Source organism: Mustela erminea, chromosome 6 (genome assembly GCF_009829155.1).
Source record: "Mustela erminea isolate mMusErm1 chromosome 6, mMusErm1.Pri, whole genome shotgun sequence".
NCBI lineage: Eukaryota > Metazoa > Chordata > Mammalia > Carnivora > Mustelidae > Mustela > Mustela erminea.
Genome location: NC_045619.1, coordinates 141607861 through 141625958, shown reverse-complemented (window position 1 = coordinate 141625958; position 18098 = coordinate 141607861). Strand labels below are relative to the sequence as shown.

Genomic DNA, 18098 nt, shown 5'->3' with positions numbered 1-18098 from the left:
AGAACACATGATATGAACATCTTAAGAAACACAACAGTGGAAGTCATTTTCCATATTGAAGTGCAGTCCCTCATTTCCCAGGTGAGTAAGATAAGGTTTACTGAGGAGTTCCGCAAGTCTTTTGTACTCGAATGATCAGGGGTGCAAAAAAAATTGTTAATAAATCCTGCTAATTGAAGCTCAGTCAGAAACACAGACAAATGATTCTAACCAAACAGTAATGATCTTAATCTTTAAAAACTCAATTTACATGCAAGTAATATTTCACTTGAGCCAAGCAGAGCATATCTGGATACCTGCATTGGCTCCATCTGTCTCTTAGCCTCGACTGGGTGGTGAGAAAAGTAGCAGGCAGTCCAGGGGGAGGAACAGTCAGTTCGTTTATCTGGCCATAATGTGTTTTGTTTTAGTTACTCCTTGTGGACTGATGTGTTAAACATGTTTTACGAAGATGAAAAGGGGCTCAGGAACTTGCATGGGCACTGATTGGAGGTAAGCTTGAGATGTGCACCCAGCAGGCACCATGTGGTAGTCTGGGAGAAGCAAAAGGGATGTTTTCTTCGTCCCCTCATCACCTTTATCCAGAGGATGCTCCTTCCTGTCCAGGGCCCGCGATCTCACCAGGACCTGAGCGTACTTTCAGTGCCTGCCCAAAGGGAGCTGGGACTCCGGCATGACGGAGAGGCTGGAGTGCATTCCCAGCCCTGCTAGAAATGGCTGCTTCTCAGGAGCAGACGCGGTGCAGAGAAGTAGTGATTTAGCTCGCTGGTCATTAGCTGCGAGACGTTCTCCCCGGTCTGGGTGCCGACACCAGGAGAGAGGAGCCCCGCACAAGGTCACTGCCCTGCCTCATCAAGGCTGCTTCCCATGGGCAGTGAGCTGAGGCTCCTGAGGCTGTTTCAGTGTTCTGCAGCCCCTTCCCCAGGCCCGGCTGGTGAGAGGCTGTGATGGGAGAGGCCCAGTTTCCCGAAAGAAGGTCCCAAAGGGGCTCGCCTTCCACCGCAGACTCCAAATAGGCCATCCTCACGGGTCCTTTGTCTTTCCACCCCATAGGGGTTCAATCTGACATGCTTTTCTTGACCCTGGTCCTTGTATGGGTCCATTCTGCCCACTCTGCAGTCTTCCAGAACTGAATCATGAGGGAAGGATCTGGGAAGTCAGGCTTTTCCTCTCGAAAAGCCTTCGGTCTCCTCATGCTCATTTGCTTGCCCTCCTCCCAGTAACCAGAATTTCAGACATTTCCCTTGGAGAATGAAAGCTGTGGCAATTCAGTCTCTGTTCAAGCAGTTAAAGTCAGAGGCCAGAAGACCCTGCACCCGCTTGATCCCATCTTCCCGTGCAGTTCCCTCATGAACTCTTCACTGAGAGCACAACATGCCCTTATTCCCGGGCACAGACAGCCAAGTGTCTTGTGTCTCTGCAGTGTTAAGCTTAATCTAGAATTCAAAAAAGCATAGCTCTCGGGGGACTTGGGTAGCTTAAGTCACTTAAGCATCTGACTCTTGATTTCAGCTCAGGTCGTGATCTCAGGGTCATGAGATGAAACCCTACGTCGGGCTCAAGCTCAGCACGGAGTCGGCTTCGACTCTGTCTCGCTTGCCCTCTGCCCTACCCTCACGCACTCTCTCTTTCTCAAATAAATAAATAAGTAAATAAACTCTTAAAAAAAAAAAAAGCACAGGGCTCATAGGGACCTCTTTTTATGCAGACCTAGGGAGAGACATTCCCTTGGGTCCCTGGGCTCCCAGAAGGTCCCTCTACCCACTGCCACTAGGGCTCACCTGGTGTCCCTGCTTGTCACTGGGCTCTAGGCATTGTTCCCACAGGAGCATTTGTTATAGCTGTCATTAAAATTTTGTGCTCTGGTCCAGGTGATGGTGGGCTAAACACACCTTCAGTCGATCTGACAGTTTTCCTTTATACCAAAATAAAAAGGATGAGATTCCAGACAAGATATTAAAACATAACTCAATGCTAAGTGGTCACTGTGTGCTCTCCATGAATCACGTGACTGTTCACTCAACAGATCACCTCACTGGTGGTGACTGATGTCCAACAGTGTCAGCAACGGCCCTTGTCCCAGGCAACCCAGCAGAAGGTCTCCTGAGGCAACCACATCTCCATGTGGAGATGAAGTTTCTCACAAACAGAATTGATGTATAATTGAACACATGCCCACACATGGTAACGGTTAGAAAGCACAACAGGACAACCTACGACTGTATTCTTCCATACCCTGAATTTACATGGACTAGAAAAATGGGCATTATTTAAACGATATTTATGAAGGGCGCCTGGGTGGCTCAGCTGGTTAAGCCTCAAACTCTTGATTTTGCTCAGGTCATGATCTCAGGGTCATAGAATAGAGCCCCGCATCAGGCTCCAGGCTCAGCAGGGAGTCTGCGTGTCCCTCTCTCTGCCCCTGCCCTGCCCCTGTCCCTCTCCCTCTGCTCCTTCCCCCACCCTGTCCTGTTAGCTTGTGTGCATGCTCGCTCTCTCTCTTCTTCTCTCTAATAAATAGATAAAATCTTTTTAAAAAATACCTATCCAGACTGGAAAAGCAGGACACTCCATGTTCTAAATGATGGCGCATCCTCCTACCATAATTGCGCAAATCAAGAGTATAATAGCCCAAAGGTGTCTGGTCACTGTCAGAAGTATTGGTCTTGAAATATTGAGGTTATCCATATATATATATATATATATATATATATATATATATATATGTGCGTGTCTATGTGTATATATATATATACACATAGACACGCACATAGACACACATGCACCTTAGAGAGAATAGAGATTTCACCAGAAAAGAGAATTATAGAAACACGTCTATGAGAGGTAAGTGTGCGCATAACTGACTTCATTCCCTCAAATGCAATCTAGGGATATTTAATGATCATATAGTTGCAAAGAAGAGTTTTTTAAAAAATACAACTAGCCTGCCAACTTTGGTCTTTGAAATAAAAATCAATCTTATTGCAGTACAAGAATATGTTTGGGAGAAATTTAGGCTTTAAGGCTGAACTTTGTTGATATCCGTGGACAGACTAAGCTTCCCACGTGAGCAGTGTTCTGCTGGATCTGAGACAGAATGATCACATCTAATGGCTTTGAAGGAAAATTGCTCTCTGTGTGGTCTGTGAGCCTTTAGAAAGCAGGAATTGTCTTATTTATCTCCAGTATGAGAAGGAACGCCAAGCATGTAATAGGCGTTCTGAAGTTCTTCTTGAAGGAATGGAAAATCGCAAACTCTCATACGTCTGTGCATGGTACCGTCCGCTCCTGTGCCTGGCTCAGGCCATTATTTATAGCAGTTCCAGACCATAACCTTTAATGATAGCTATTAACAAACTGCAAATCTTAGAAAAGCCTGGAGAACAACATAAAAATGATCTGGGAGACCCATCATAGCGGAACTGGCTCGGAGTCCCCCAACTCTAGAATCTAGGAAAGTGTAGGGTATTGAGAAGGCAAGAGCCTATCTCCCATAATGGAAGTATGCACATCCCCGCTGCTCTAGACCGTAGAGATGAACCAATTAGCAGACATTATAGGGAAGCTCAATTAAACTACAAAGGAACACTTTCCAAGATTTGGAATTTCCAGTGGAAGAGGCTACCTTGCGAGGTAAGAAACATCACTGGAAGCGTCCAAACAGAAGTTGGATAAAGACTTGTCTATTGTCTGTCCGGTGAGAAACAGACTCCCCACGATGGCAGAGAAACCTCAGATACAGTGTCTTACGAATGAGGTTTATTTCTCCATTTCTTACTCCATTGGATTCGGCTCCATGAGCCCATGGATGGATGTCTGCTCTTTTGCTCTGATCCCATGGGTGCACCCTGCCAGATCTGAGTCATTGCCATGTGAGGTCCAGGGTGCATAAACAGAAGGGACAGAATTTCAGGCGCATGATTTGTCTTTAAGTTGGAGACAACCTCCACATTTTCCGTCTCTTCTGTTCATGTTCCCCTCACCCAGATCTCTCTATGCAAGCCATTCAAGGGAGGTGCATTCATTCAGTCTCTACATGGGCGGGCTCTAGTCTCACTAAAATCCCATGACTATGGAAGAAGGGAAGATTTGTCTTGGGGAAAAGCCTGGGAAGCCGTCTGCTATGAGAGAAACAAGAAGGCCTCTTACTCTATTATGTGTTTACTCCTTTAAATAAATATTTATGGATTATCTATTCTGTACCAGGTACCGTGTTAGGTGCTGACATACAGTTATGGATAAAATACAGTTCCTGCTTTCAATCAGCTCACATTCTAGGAAGGAAAACAAACTTCTGAAAAATAGTCATGATATGCAGAAGCGCAATCTATAAGCAAGTTTAAGGTACGAAAAGCATGAAAGAACATAATTTTAAGAGGGTCTTGGGAAGAGTGAAAGAAAATGATGTTCCAGCTATCTGAAAGGGTGATAGAAAGAACCGCACCCCCACCCCCAGCCTGTAGGGAGGAAGCAGGAATATTGTGGGCAGAGGGGAAGTATTTGCAAAGCCCAGAGGCGTGAAATATCACGTTGCATTTCCAGAAGGGAGAAGTGCACAGAGAGAGCCGAAGCTGGGTCCGTTGGTGATTGGGCAAAAGCTGAATGGTTTGGGTTATGTCCTGTGAAAAAGTTTTAACTTTATTCTCAAAGAGATGAAGAAACTTTCTAAAGATTTCTAAGCTGAGTCCGTGATGATTTTCAGTAAATAAAAGTAGTGAAGCCTAATGATGTAGGCAACGATAGCATCTTCCAGGTAAGGGATGGGGCAAGTGTGCTGGAGACTAGGACAGGGGCAGACCTGAGCGGGGTTTGAGGCACTACCGTCTTGTATTATCATTATCTCTTGTTTTACTTTCCCCATTGCCTTTAAGTCTGTATATAAACATAGCAAGTGAGGGTTTGAGGAATTCTCATGATATACAATGTACTTAGTACATTGTAAACATTTAATAAATATTTGTGGAATGAATATGTAGACTGATTTATAGATCTTGCCTTCCTCAAAGCCAGAGTAAAAAAGTTCTTTATAAGTAATCACTCTTTAAGAAGGCTAAGTTTATCCATACCAAGTTATGAAATATAGACAAAGTTCAGGTTCATAAAAACTTCATGTTTAAGTAAGTAGAATCAATTTAAAAATAGGCATGCCTCTCTCTCATGAGTAAAGTATCAGTCAATTCAACAAACATTGTTGGGCTCTCTTTATATTCATGCAAAGTACATCTATTACCTTAAATTTCTACAACTTTTTGCAATCCTATTGATTATGCTTTAGTTGAAAGCTGCATTAGACAAACCAAGTAGATTTGGTCCCACTCTTATTGGTCAGATCAATCAGAATGGCTGCCAGAGTGGGAAGATCTTCCAGAAGGCTAGTAGGGGGAATCAGGCTGGTTTCGTTGGGAGTAATCTCAAGTATGTCGTTATCTGCAAGGCATCATCAGCAGCAATTGGCTTAGATTAATTTACATTTCAGATAGCAAAATAGACTTTCTTCTCCTTCCTAGACAATATTTGCTGCCATTCCCAGCTCTTAAAGAGAATGTCTCTCTCCAGAGGGGATAATGGGGCATTCTGTAGAAGATTGAGGGATTCCTAAACTCCTCACATGCCCATCCTGGGAATTGAGAGCAAGGAGAGCTTTGCTGCCTGCTGTGTCCTACAGAGTAGACTAACCATCCGGGTGGATTCATGGCCCTTCACCAGCTGATTAGATGGATGGGTACCGAGCCAACCCAGGTACTGCCTCCCCGAAGCTCAGGACTTGCTTGACCCTTGCTGGCTCGCACACTTACTTAATCTGCCACTTTGTACTAGCCAGCCTTACACAACCACTGAGAGATTCACTTCTGTCATCTGTCAAATAGGGGAGTCATTCTTCATTTCTGATACAAGGGATTCTATCCTCACCCTCCCCCATGGGAATGTCCTTTCCCTGTCACTGCCTATACCCTCAGTCCCTGGTCTGGAAGACCTCACAGCCATCTCTGCTCAAGGTTCTTTAATTTCGAAGGCTGATATTTATCTCAGACACAAAAAAGTATGTCCTGTTAGTATGGAATGAATGTCCCCCCAAATGTGTATGTTGAAATCTATCCCCCAAGGTGATGGTGTGAGGAGCTGGAGTCTGTAGGGGGTGAGGAGGTCGTGAGGCAGAGCCCTCATGATGGGATTTGTACCCTTACAAAGACCCCAAAGAACCCCCTTGCCCTTTCCTCCATGGGGGGACATAGGAGAAGATAGTCTAGGAACCAAGAAATGGCTCTCACCAGACATGGGATCTGCTGGTGCCTCAATCTTGGACTTCCAGCCTCCAGAACTGTGAGAAATCAATGTCCATTGTTGATAAGCCACCCAGTCTATGTGTTTTTGTATTTTTTTTTTTACAGCAGCCCAAATGGGCTAAGACATGTATGATTATTCTCTTGCTACCCCTTCCACATGAATTAACTGAAATTCCTTTTTTCAGGCCAACTTAGTTGTTCTACATTTAAATATATATATTATGAATTTGTATAAGATTCTTCACTATGAGAGAAACAGATGTGTGTGATTTCACTTCTTTCTAAAATACAAAGAGCATCCCTTTCCTCAGAGGCCCAATTTGAAAATTCATCCCATTGGAGCCACCGACTGTCAGACCTTCATGTGCATTCCCTCTACTGTCACCTAAGTTTTCCTCAAAAGGCAGGTGTTATCTCTGTGGTGGTTCCTGTTGGGAATTGTCCGAACCCTTACTCACTTACGTGACATAAGCCTAAAGTTGCCTGGAAAGAATGTTATTACAATGGACCAGTTGCCTGATGGGTCGGAATGGAATTCAGACTTCTTTGCCTATACACACAGCTGTAATGACATCATCACTTCCCTGGGTTGAAATGCAGGGGGTGGGCTCCGGGGGTGCGACGGAGAGAGCCAGGATTTAATTAACACTGCACAAAGCTGAAAACCTTCATGGTTTCCCTGCAGGTGATTTTTTTTTTTTTTTTTTTTTTGATATATGGTTCTACAAACATGACATCTGCCCAAACCTCTCTACCTCCCTCCCCAAGCTCTGCGTTTTTCCTTTGCCCTTAGTGCTGACCGTCTTCTAACACACCCTGTAATTCACACATTTGTATTATATTTCCCAGTGGGCGTTTGTCTCTCGCACCAGGAAGGAAGTTCCACGATGGTCAGGATCTTTGTCTCTCTGGTTCACGGCCAGAGTGGTTCCAAAGTCTACAGGAGGGTACAGATTTATGATCACTCTGGTAATCGCTCAATGTGGCAGCTGATCAGGGTTCCCGACAGACATTTTGCCAACAACGGAACTTGGATAAGGTCTGCAATGACTCAGCAGTAAGTGGCTTTGCAGGAAGAAAGTCTGCCCCTCCTACAAACCCCTACAGCGAACGTGCCCACTGCTTGTTAGATTACTAATTCAGTAGCATTTTTACTTGACATGGTTTTGCTTTCAAATCCAATTCAGTAAATATGTAATTCAATAGTCCACATTTTGAGAATGGACTACAACAGAGGAATAAAATGTAGAAAACCAATAGTGCCCAAATCAAGGCTTTCATGAGATCTCATTTAAACAGGGGGAAAAAAAAAAAAAAAAGGGAAGGTAGTCCCTAGAACTTCTATAATTTGACCTGAGAAGACTTTTCGTCTTCTCCTTATCAATTTTCTATGTTTGGATGTATGTGCATTATTTTGACTCAAAGACTGGATTCATGCCATTTGGTGTTGTCTGGGGACCCTACTTACCCCAGCCCCAGTGATTTGAGATGAATGAAACGATTTAGATCATTTTTGAACCTGTGACTGGAAACCTCCTTGATTTGAGGAGATGAAAATGCGTAAGTTGTCAGAGACTTTGATTCTGGCTTACAGTCTCAGAAAGTTCTAATGGTTCTAGCATTCTCAGAGAAGTTCTGAAAAATATTAGAATAAAATTTCATATACATCCCCCCCCCAAAAAAAATATGGCTAATGTTTAACCACATTAAAAAAAAAAAAGTCTGGTAAGTAAAATAGTCTTTTGTTAATGTCTGAAAAAAACCTATTCTGGTTACTTTTTCTGAGATAAAATACTTTGTTAAAACAATGTAATTATGGAGAACTTGATGGAATTTGGGATTTAGAGAGACACAGATTCGAAGTTCAAGATGCGGGGCAGCAACCGGTAGCAGAGCTCTGTCTCCCTCTCGCGGGAACTCCCCCAGCTTATTGTTTCTTTTCTTTTTAAGATTTCATTTCTTTATTTGACAGACAGAGATCACAAGTAGGCAGAGAGAGAGGAAGAGAAGCAGGCTCCCTGCTGAGCAGAGAGCTGATGCGGGGCTCGATCCCAGGACCCTGAGATCATGACCTGAGCCGAAGGCAGAGGCTTACCCCACTGAGCCACCCAGGCACCCGCAGTTTATTGTTTCTGAGCCTCAAATTCCCCTCATTCTTGTTGCTGATGCAGCTTCCGGCGGGTCCTTGTGGGACTGAGCGCGATGGTGGCAGGGAGCTTCGAGTGCGATCCCAGGCAGATGGCAAGGACCCCAAAGTGTGTCCCTCTTATCACTCCACAACATTGCTTGATAAGTTCATTGATTGCACGTCCTTTTGTGACTGTGACAGTGAGGCTGTTGTTATAATAGCGTAAAGATTATAACAGCATAATCTTTTCCAAATTATTTCCCAACTGCCCACAAAGGAAAATATATATAATGATTTTTTTTATTGCTGACACATAGGAAACTTATTGAATTTTCCATATTTATGTTGTAACCAGCCATCTTACTGAATTCTCATCACCCATCTCTATCATTTTAAATGCATGTTTTCCTCACATTTTAATGTCTTTGAAATCAAGAAATCAAATCATAATCAACATCTCTACAGCTGTCACTAGAGGTGATGAGCCCAGACGGGGCTGTCCTTGTTGGTAGATCATTTTCATCCGGGCATAGGAAACATTAGTTCATTTGGCCATCACAGGAGCTCCTTTCATTGGTAACACTGGATGCAGCTGAAATTTAAATTAAATTTGGACCAGAAATTGTCAGTTGTCTGAAAAATGATTTCACACGATAAAATATTGAAACAAAAATTTATTGTATGTACAGGCAATGTTTCTATATACCAGCTTAATGCACTACTAATTTTTAAATATCTCCAATAGATCACACATTTTTTAAAGTCAGAGGGGCTATTGTAACAGATTTATGCATCATGAGAGATTATCACTAGGCATTAAATATCTGTTTAAAACGTCTGTGTCTTCTAAGAAAAGGTTTATTGACTTTTATCCTTATGTAACTCAATTAAGAAAATAAATAAAACCATAATTTTGACCAAACTCTAATCTTCTCTAAAATCCTTGAAATTATATTGTCAAACTTAAAATTCATGAGTTCCGGTTATCAAAACCAGTGAGTCCCCATGCATAACTGGTCAAACGTCATTCAGAAAAATCTCTAGTCTGGGAAATGAAGATCACTTAAACTCAAATATTGATTATACCTTGCAGAGGAAGGCATGATATAATTGTACTGATAAAAGTTCTGTTTTTGCCTCCTAGGAAAAAAAGTATAAAGTTATTTCAGTGTTTTATGTCTTCCGTAAATTGCTATTACTAAAGTGACCTTAAATATTCAAACTGATTATATTTTAGAATCAAGGAACTATGATAGTCCTAATAGTTTTCTTTTTTTATGGTCTTCAGTTCTATATACAGATTGTCACATCGTCAGCGGTGAAGGGGAAGCTCCGTAATTACTGAGAAGCACGGACTCCTGGTCAGAATGCTTGGGTTTGGATCCTCTCTCTATTATCTGATATTATGTGACCACTGGCAACATATTGTTTTAATGCAGATCTTATTCTTGTTAATAAGATAATACCTCCATCCTGAATTACTGAGATAATACCTACATCCCAAGTTACTGAGAGGGCAAAGGAAAAATTATAAGCAATGCCCTGGTCACATCATGCACACTCAGTAATTGTTAATAATCTGAAGTATTTTTATCTACTCTGGGTGTTCAGAGCTCTTTCAGCGTCAAGAACCAGACTGACTATTACCCATTAAAAAGTACAAAAAGGTCTCAGAGGAATCTAAGAACAAAAAACAAAGCAGAGATGTTTATTTCCCATGGAAAATGAAAGGTGCCAAGAACCAGGGCGGCTTTTTCTGAGGGACATGCCCACTTTTTCTCTTCCTTTCTCTATTCAGGACTCTCTCCTTTCTAGTTTCCCTTTCTGGAGTGAATAAAACCATCTCAATTTTCCTAGGAAGAGAATGGATTGGCCCAATCTTTTTTTTTTTTTTTTTTTTTTTTAATGAAGCCACATAAATTAGGTGCTGCTAGCCCAGCTCTGGGTGAATGTCTCTTGAGAGAACAACCCAACACACATGATCAGTAATTTATAGGTCAGGATCAGGCTGTCAAAACGTCAGTGGGTTAAAAGTCTTACAAAGGGAGATGTTTGAAAGATAGACATCAAAATGTATTTACAACATGTCCTTCATTTATTACATTTATATTTAATTTTCTTATCTTATTGCATTTACTATAAATCCAAAGTAACGTTATATGATGACAGGAAATGGGTGCATTTGAGAGATATTTCTCTAGGTCATAAACCTAGACCAGAACTATTTTTGCTTCACAATGGAGTGTCCTTTTTAGTTTCAGGAAGATTTAGATCTGCCAGATTTGCCAGATTGCTCTCTGGCACAGTTGTTCAAATACAACATGATTTTGCTCCTTGATTCCTCCTTGTCAAGTCCCCAGGATGGACATCCCATTTTTATTCATTGAATGTTTCATCAGGTACGTGAATATGACTCATTATATTGCCAGTTTTGTGATTTTTTTTTTTCATTGACAAATTTTATTAGATTTTCCAAAGCTAAATCTTCCTTTTTATGACTTGTAAGAAATTAATTTGAGGTAACTTTTGGAGAGAATTTATTTCATTCTTTGATGTATGTTGAGGGGAAGGGATGATTTGGATTAAATAAACTAGCAAATATCATCACTCATCATCTCTCTCTCTCTCTCTCTCTCTCTCTTTTTTTTTTTTAAGATTGTATTTATTTGCCGGAGAGTGAGTATGAGAGTATGAGCAGGGAGCGTAGCAGGCAGAGGGAGAAACAGGCTCTAAGCAGGGAGCCTGATGAGGGACTGGTCCCAGGACACTGGGATCCGTATCTGAACCGAAGGCAGATGCCTGACTGACTGAAGCACCAGGCATCTCCCGCTCTTGAGAAAAACAAACGAAAAACAACAACACGCAGTACACTAACCGGGAGGAACATGGGAAGTTTTGTGGGTCGCAGACACACCCCCCTTTTCACATGCCCTTCAGAGGTATTGAGTTGAATTTTGTTTCTTAACTTGAGAAGAAAGGAACATAGAAAGCAGCGATTTGTCCCCAGATTCACAAAAAAAGGTGTCTTACTTCTAGAAACACGGATTATAACATTTTTCCTGCCACAACATGGTATTTTCATTTTCTATGCACTGTCCTGTATCTATCCAGACATGTTCACTTATAGAATATGAGCCTCCTTGTACCGTGGTTGAAACCTTACCACTTTCATACACGGAGATAAAACATTTAGGATTGCAAACAAGTGGAAGTGCAAATGTGGCACACGTGGTCGGTGCTATTCCGCTGAGTCAACTGAATAGAGCAAGGGCGGGAGAAGAAGCAGGAGTCCACATCCAGCAGCACCTGACAGTGCTCCAGGGCTCTGGGATGGAAACTGGCAACCAGGAATGGCTCCGGGATGGGAGTTACCAACTCAGGTCAATAGGCAGAGCCAGGCTGGCCCAAGCCTTGTGCAAGGCTCCCTGTCCTTATCTTGTTTATAGCATCTAGCATGTGCCTCTCAGGTGCCCGACTCGTGCATGAAGCCCTGAGAGCTCTTAACCTCATCCCTCCATTGCACATCGTCAGGGTGTCCTATCAATATTCTAAGTGTTTGGAGAGACACAGCGTCTTGCCTTTTTGGTGTTCATCTTGCTTGGGAAATTCTGAATTTGGCAACCACACCAGAGTAGACACAATTTTGAATATACCTTCCTTCTGTCTATTGAAAGGCTGTTTTTTTCAATATGGAGTCATTGTCAAAACTCCTGTTCTCTGCCAAGGGAAGAGACCCCTGTTTATGCCCTGTACCTCAAAAAGACTCTAATGACTGAGTGAATTAAGTAAAAATGGATCAAGTCAAATAATCACATCATGCTTTCTTTTTAATGTTTGCTATAAAATTTTATAACACATACTTCTATGAGTTTGTATCTAAGGTATGAAACTGAAATAGCTTTCAGGTTTGAAGGAAGAACATGTTACAAATATTCTTCAAAGTCACATCAAGATGCCAATCCTCTGTAGAGTTTCACCAGTGTTTTTGAACTAAAGTTTAAAAGAAACTGTGTGTCTGAGTTTTCCAAATTAGGTTATCATGTCTATTTATGACCGTCAGTTCCTGTCATGTAATATGATTACATGGGCTTTATCAGAAGTGACACATTGGGTGATTTATACGATGTGTCAGCCAGCAAGATACAAAGGCTGATAATTTCCTGTAATTACTTTGAAAAGAATTTTGAAAATGGATTTTATATAAATAGTATGGGGCTTCTATTTGAAGTAATTTTAAAATATCATTCCAAGACATTGCAGGGAATGAAATAATCAAAGGTGCAGAATGTTAACAAGTGTTTCCTAAGTGATTAACAAATTAATACACATTGTGTTTTTATAGCATCTTCTTGCAAAGCGACTGAGGGAGTCATGACCTTGGACGTGTGTAATCCTCCACCAGCTGAGAGAACCCTCTGCTGTGTCTTCTGCTGTTTTGGCCAGGTCATTGCTCATTCGTGAATCATTTGCTCTCCTTGCTTGCAATTCATCCCTCTGCTCGTTTCCTACCTGAATTCTTCATACCTTTTATGGCAAGAAAAAATGTTCCTGCCAAGAAACCTTTCCAGACAATAGTGGCCTCCACTGATCTCTGTCTTTTCAACAGAGTCCTAGCCTTGGAGACCCATGCCAGTCGGCCTCTCTGTCTCTGAGTCATTATGACTAGCCTTGTACTGCGCAGCTAGCCCTACACACTAGCGGGTTTCCCACGCTCGGGTGTGATATCCTGCCATAATATGCAATGGCTTGCTCTGGCCTGTCACGCAGGCTGTTTCTTGACATTTTCTCAGTCCTTCTACCTTGTGACCTGGTGACTTCATGTTGAAGTTTATTTCTCCACGGCTCGGACATAAAGTCAGCATAATAAGAAGAGAAAACAGGAAAACAGCAGGGCTTTGGAATGTCTCAGACACGTGGGCCTGGGTCAAATCTCAGACCATCCATGTTCTCTGAGGAATTGTGAATAAGCTACTTACCCTACCCAAGGATCCTTTTATTAATCTGCATTGTAGCACCCATAGTATTTGCCTCACGGACAAGTATTATCTGGCCAAGTTCAGGTCTCTCTTTCTCACTCTATAATGCCAGGATACTTCACTTAGTATATTTCTAAATGCATTTGATGTTCAAAATGTCTTCTGATTAACATTTTGGAGAGCCGTGATTTATATTTCTATCCTTACCATGATTCAGATTTCTCACCTGGCCACAATGACTCCAGGAGACCTGGGTTAATGTTTTGCCTAGTTTAAATGGTTGCCCAAGTACTTCATCAACTGAAGACTTTCCTGTTCAGCTTACTGCTTCATAACAAAATGGATTTATCACTTGATCAATTAGTTGTCTCCTCCTCAATTTTCCCTGTGATTACAATTTCATGGTGGTTTTATTGCTTGAACGTTCACAAGGGTAATATCACAGTGCTTAGTGCATGGGCGACAGTCATGTTTATGGACTAAAGGGAATAATGTGTAGCTGTATTTCAGAAAAAAAAAAATTTCTATCTCCATTGATCTACATAGATGTTGAAAAGGAAAAGAAAATTGTTGAATTAGTGTTTCAATGGTTTCTGTTTTCCAGGGGCACAGCATGGGTCTTTTTCCTCTTTGTGTGTCAAGGCCCCAGGGTCCCAGAAGCTTAGCACATGGTATGTGGTAAATAATAAATGAATGAGTGATTTCATGGAAATAGAGAGTAATTGTTCACCCTCTTGATGCATAATATTTTCCCAATAAAAGAATAGCTATCAGAAAATTTTTGCCTGAAATTGGCCATAATTTCTTGAAAAGTCGTTTTCAGTAAGTTGAGAGCCTGGCTGTTGGGTGCCTAAAGCTTTCTATACATTGGGTATCTAAAGATCTTTATGTGTGTGGAATTGAGTGTTTCATGTAACATAGTCTTTTCTAAGTTGGGTTCAACACCAGAAAACTCTCTGAAATGAAAGTTAATTCCTATCAATGTCTTACTGCCTCAACCTACACACCAGGAGCACTGGCAAATCGCAGCAGGTAACTAACAGGTACCACAAAACAAGGTTTTAAGACTCCACTAAGCTAACCAGCATCTTTAGTAGGACTTTGAATTTTTACCAAATTCAAGCTTTTCTTAAGTGTGAAGCCATCCTTGGAGACAAGCTGACAGCGAAACTGGGGACTGTCCCCATGTGCCAACATTCAAGAACATCTTGAAGCCCCTGATGTATAGTAAATGTAGAACAAACACTTTCTTAGGAGATAAACAATTCCTTCTAAGAAAAAAAAAAATAAGGTAACTTCTGCACCATATCAAGAAGGAACTGTTTTACTAATCAACCACTTTATTTATCCTAACTCACTTAAATACCAAAGGTACAATATTGAGCATGGTTTCATGAAGATGAGCTTCCAAATTACAGGATTCTCTTGATCTTACATAGCATTGTGCAGCAAGCAGGATCTAGGACAGGACGTGGGAAATCCTTCTTGAGTTTCATTCATGAGAGAGAGAACAGGACTCTTTCTCTTTCTACCGGATATTACAGAATCCTTCTGCCCTGCTTTAAGAATGCGTAAATGCAGCCAACCTATAAGCATTCCACACCACCTTGCTCCCAAAGCACTATATCTAATGCGCAGGAAATGTTTATTTTATTTTCTTAATCTTCCAGATCCTGATCAGCAGTTGTAGAAGAGTAAAGATTCATTCATCAATAAAATCCAAAGACTCCATTTACCAAATTTCCATTCTTTACTTTAATGAAATTTGTCTGTAGGGCTTTTAAAGTTCATTTATAAAGTTAGAAATATATTCAGCTCTGCTGTCTTGGAGATAGATGGCCACATTATTACTTGTCTGTCAAATATAAGTAGGGCTGTTAATAACATAGAGACAGCTACTAACGATTCCAAACATGGGTGTTTCCTTTAGAGGAAATTGCAATTCTAACCACAAAATTCCCATTGGAATCAATTACCTGACTTTGTAAGCAGTAGGAAATACCTTACTTTTTAGTCAGGAGAATAAGACAAAAGTTAATATTCTCCAAAGTATATACCCAAAGAAGGCAAATAAATTAACAAATATTAACACTGAGCAGATAATGAATATGACACATGCTCCAAATTGAGACCAGTCTATTGTATGTGCTAGCAAAAGACGGTCCTGGCTCCCTTCTGGCTGACAGATGGATTTTCATGTGATATTGGAGATGGGAAGCATCAAAAGAGTGAGCAATTATAAACTGTTGTAAGAAGATGAGACTCCTCCTTATCCTATATTTAACGTACTTATGTGTATTTGGAGATGCTTTCCTTTCTCCTTACCCTTCCAGTGGAGTCCAGAAAAAGAATAGAATGAGGAAACCAGTGTTAGAATAAGTTTAAAAAATGGATTTCCTGGATTAGACCATCCAATTTCTTAAATATTCATATAAAGGTGCAACTAAGTCCATATTTCACATCTCGCCTCCCCTCTATCTTAATATGAACTTATAGAGAAATACAACCTTACACTTCCCCGAATATGAATTAGAGACGTTATACTATCCAAACGATTAGTACTTTCAACTAAAAACGTTTCATCAGTGATTATGCATTTACTATGCACCGTTCTTGCTAGTAGGTACAACAGCAGTGCAGTGTTATTTTTTAAATGAAGCTCAGCGTTGATTAGAAAATATAGGAATGGTATCCAGAACATTATTTAGGGTCAGGAAGCATATTTGGGTCTCCGAGAAAAGACAGATCATTCTGGATTTGTTGCTGCAGCGAAGCTTTCTTGCAGAAGTGGAAGTGGAGTTGGACTCAGAAGATGGGGGTTGACTTTAGGTAGATCGACCAGGATGGTGGAGAATTTGGTAATACTTGAGAATACATTCTTCCCTAGAGGGTTAACTCATCAAGAACTAAATAAACATCTTTATTCGTGTGATTGTTTAATGAGTAGCATTGGCGTACTGTGGACATTTCCTTTCAGGACACTTTCATCTGGGTCATTTCCAGATAAGGGGGAAATTCAAGACTTCACTGGTAAGAAAACAATGACATGCACATTTATGATCATAAACTTCAAAAGGAAGCACTGAATGATACCTTGACACTTCTTCTTCAGGTTGGGGGGGGAAACGGTTTTTGACCTACAGGCACATGGACGTGTGTGGCTGACACAACATCCATGTTGATTGTTTTATGAGATTTCAATTTGTAGCTTCGATGTGATGACAATTTCACTCATCTGGGGCACAACTGGGGACTGTGTGAGCCACACTGCTCTTGCCAGTGAGTCTGTCCTCAGCGCTGAGAACTGCTTTGCTAAGGAACAGCTGTGAGGTAGACGGCGGAGTCTTCTGGCACTAGGGACCCTGTCTTACTTCCCCGCCACGTCCCTTACTCTGGCAGGGTTTTCCTGCTCCGTCTGGGGGCAGAGGAAACGTCAGGCCAGAAGAATCATTGCAGGTTTTCATGTCAGTTTTAAATATACAATCTCGGTGTTTGATGGAAGAGAGAACACCACCCTGTTAGCAAATATCCCCAAGAAGTATTAAATTAAGCAAGCCTTTGTTAGCCCTGATAGAAAAACATGCTAAGGATAGAAAAGTCTCTTCTGCCATTAAATCTCTTTTGTCCTTGGAGAACTGAATTTTCATCAATTACTGAACTCTTAATAAGAGGTAACTTGGCTGGCTAATGTAGACTTTTTCAAACGCATTAGAGAAACAATATAGCTTCACAGTGAAGAACGTTGGCTTTGAAAGCACGGACCTGCTTTAGATGTCATTTATCAGGTGTGTAACCTTGAACAAATCACTTAAACTCTCTGGCTCTCGTTCTGCTCATTTGAAAAACGGGACAATAGCAGTACCTGCCCTATAAGATTATCTTGGAAATCATGTATGTTGTTTGTGCCCCATGCCCAGAGGAAGGCTTTGTTTAGCCAATTACTTGTTGGCCTCGGACACCCTTAGGACAGGATACAGGTGTGTTTCTATTCAAGCAGAAGCAAGAGCTCTTTCCCTTCCTCTCCCCCCCTCTTTTTTCTAGAAAATAAGTCTGATGGGAAGCATGTCTGTTATTGTTTCTAGTGAGAGGACAGCTGGCATGGTGAGGAAGGTGCCGGCTGCTGTGGGAACAGTACTGGATGCCTGCTGCTTCTCATTCACACGTGCTGGCCCTTCCTGAGCCCTAGCCATGCGGTCTGACTAGGGTGCATCCGTAACCCCAGACTTGTAAGCCGTCTACCTTGATTGTATGGGAGTCTTCGTGAAGTGGGGGTTTCAGCACAGATTTTTTCCTAACGTCTATCAGACGTAGGTAATGGGTGAATACATTGGAATAAGATCTAATTCTGTTCTTGTTCCTGGCTTCATCAGCGTATAAATATTCTGTTTCAACATGACACAATGACAAGATTTTTAAATTCATAATTTTCACTTGCATAGTTTCATATTCATATAGAATGGATGTGATCATTATATTAGTGCTGATGTGCACTGATCAGTGTATCTGTAGCAAAGTGGAGATTTTAAAGAGGCGAACCAACAAAATCTATATTTTCCCTGGACAGGATGCATCCTGAATCATCCTCCTAGCTCATCCCTCCCTCGAAGCTGAAATCATATGTTTAGTATTCCCTAGTTAATGGAATTAAAATCTAGGTTAGGAAAATGAAATGCAGTACCGTGCTAATCAAGGCTGGCATCTTCAGATACC

At 41.4% G+C, this 18098-nt stretch overlaps 1 long non-coding RNA gene across 1 annotated transcript; it reads left to right on the top strand.

Annotated features, from left to right (window-relative positions):
• Positions 1-408: 408 nt before the first annotated feature.
• LOC116592535 lies at positions 409-15118 on the top strand. The gene is made up of 5 exons (XR_004286511.1): positions 409-492; positions 607-835; positions 9701-9773; positions 14523-14615; positions 15059-15118. It is a non-coding gene; the product is annotated as an uncharacterized LOC116592535 (long non-coding RNA).
• The last annotated feature ends 2980 nt before the right edge of the window (positions 15119-18098 follow it).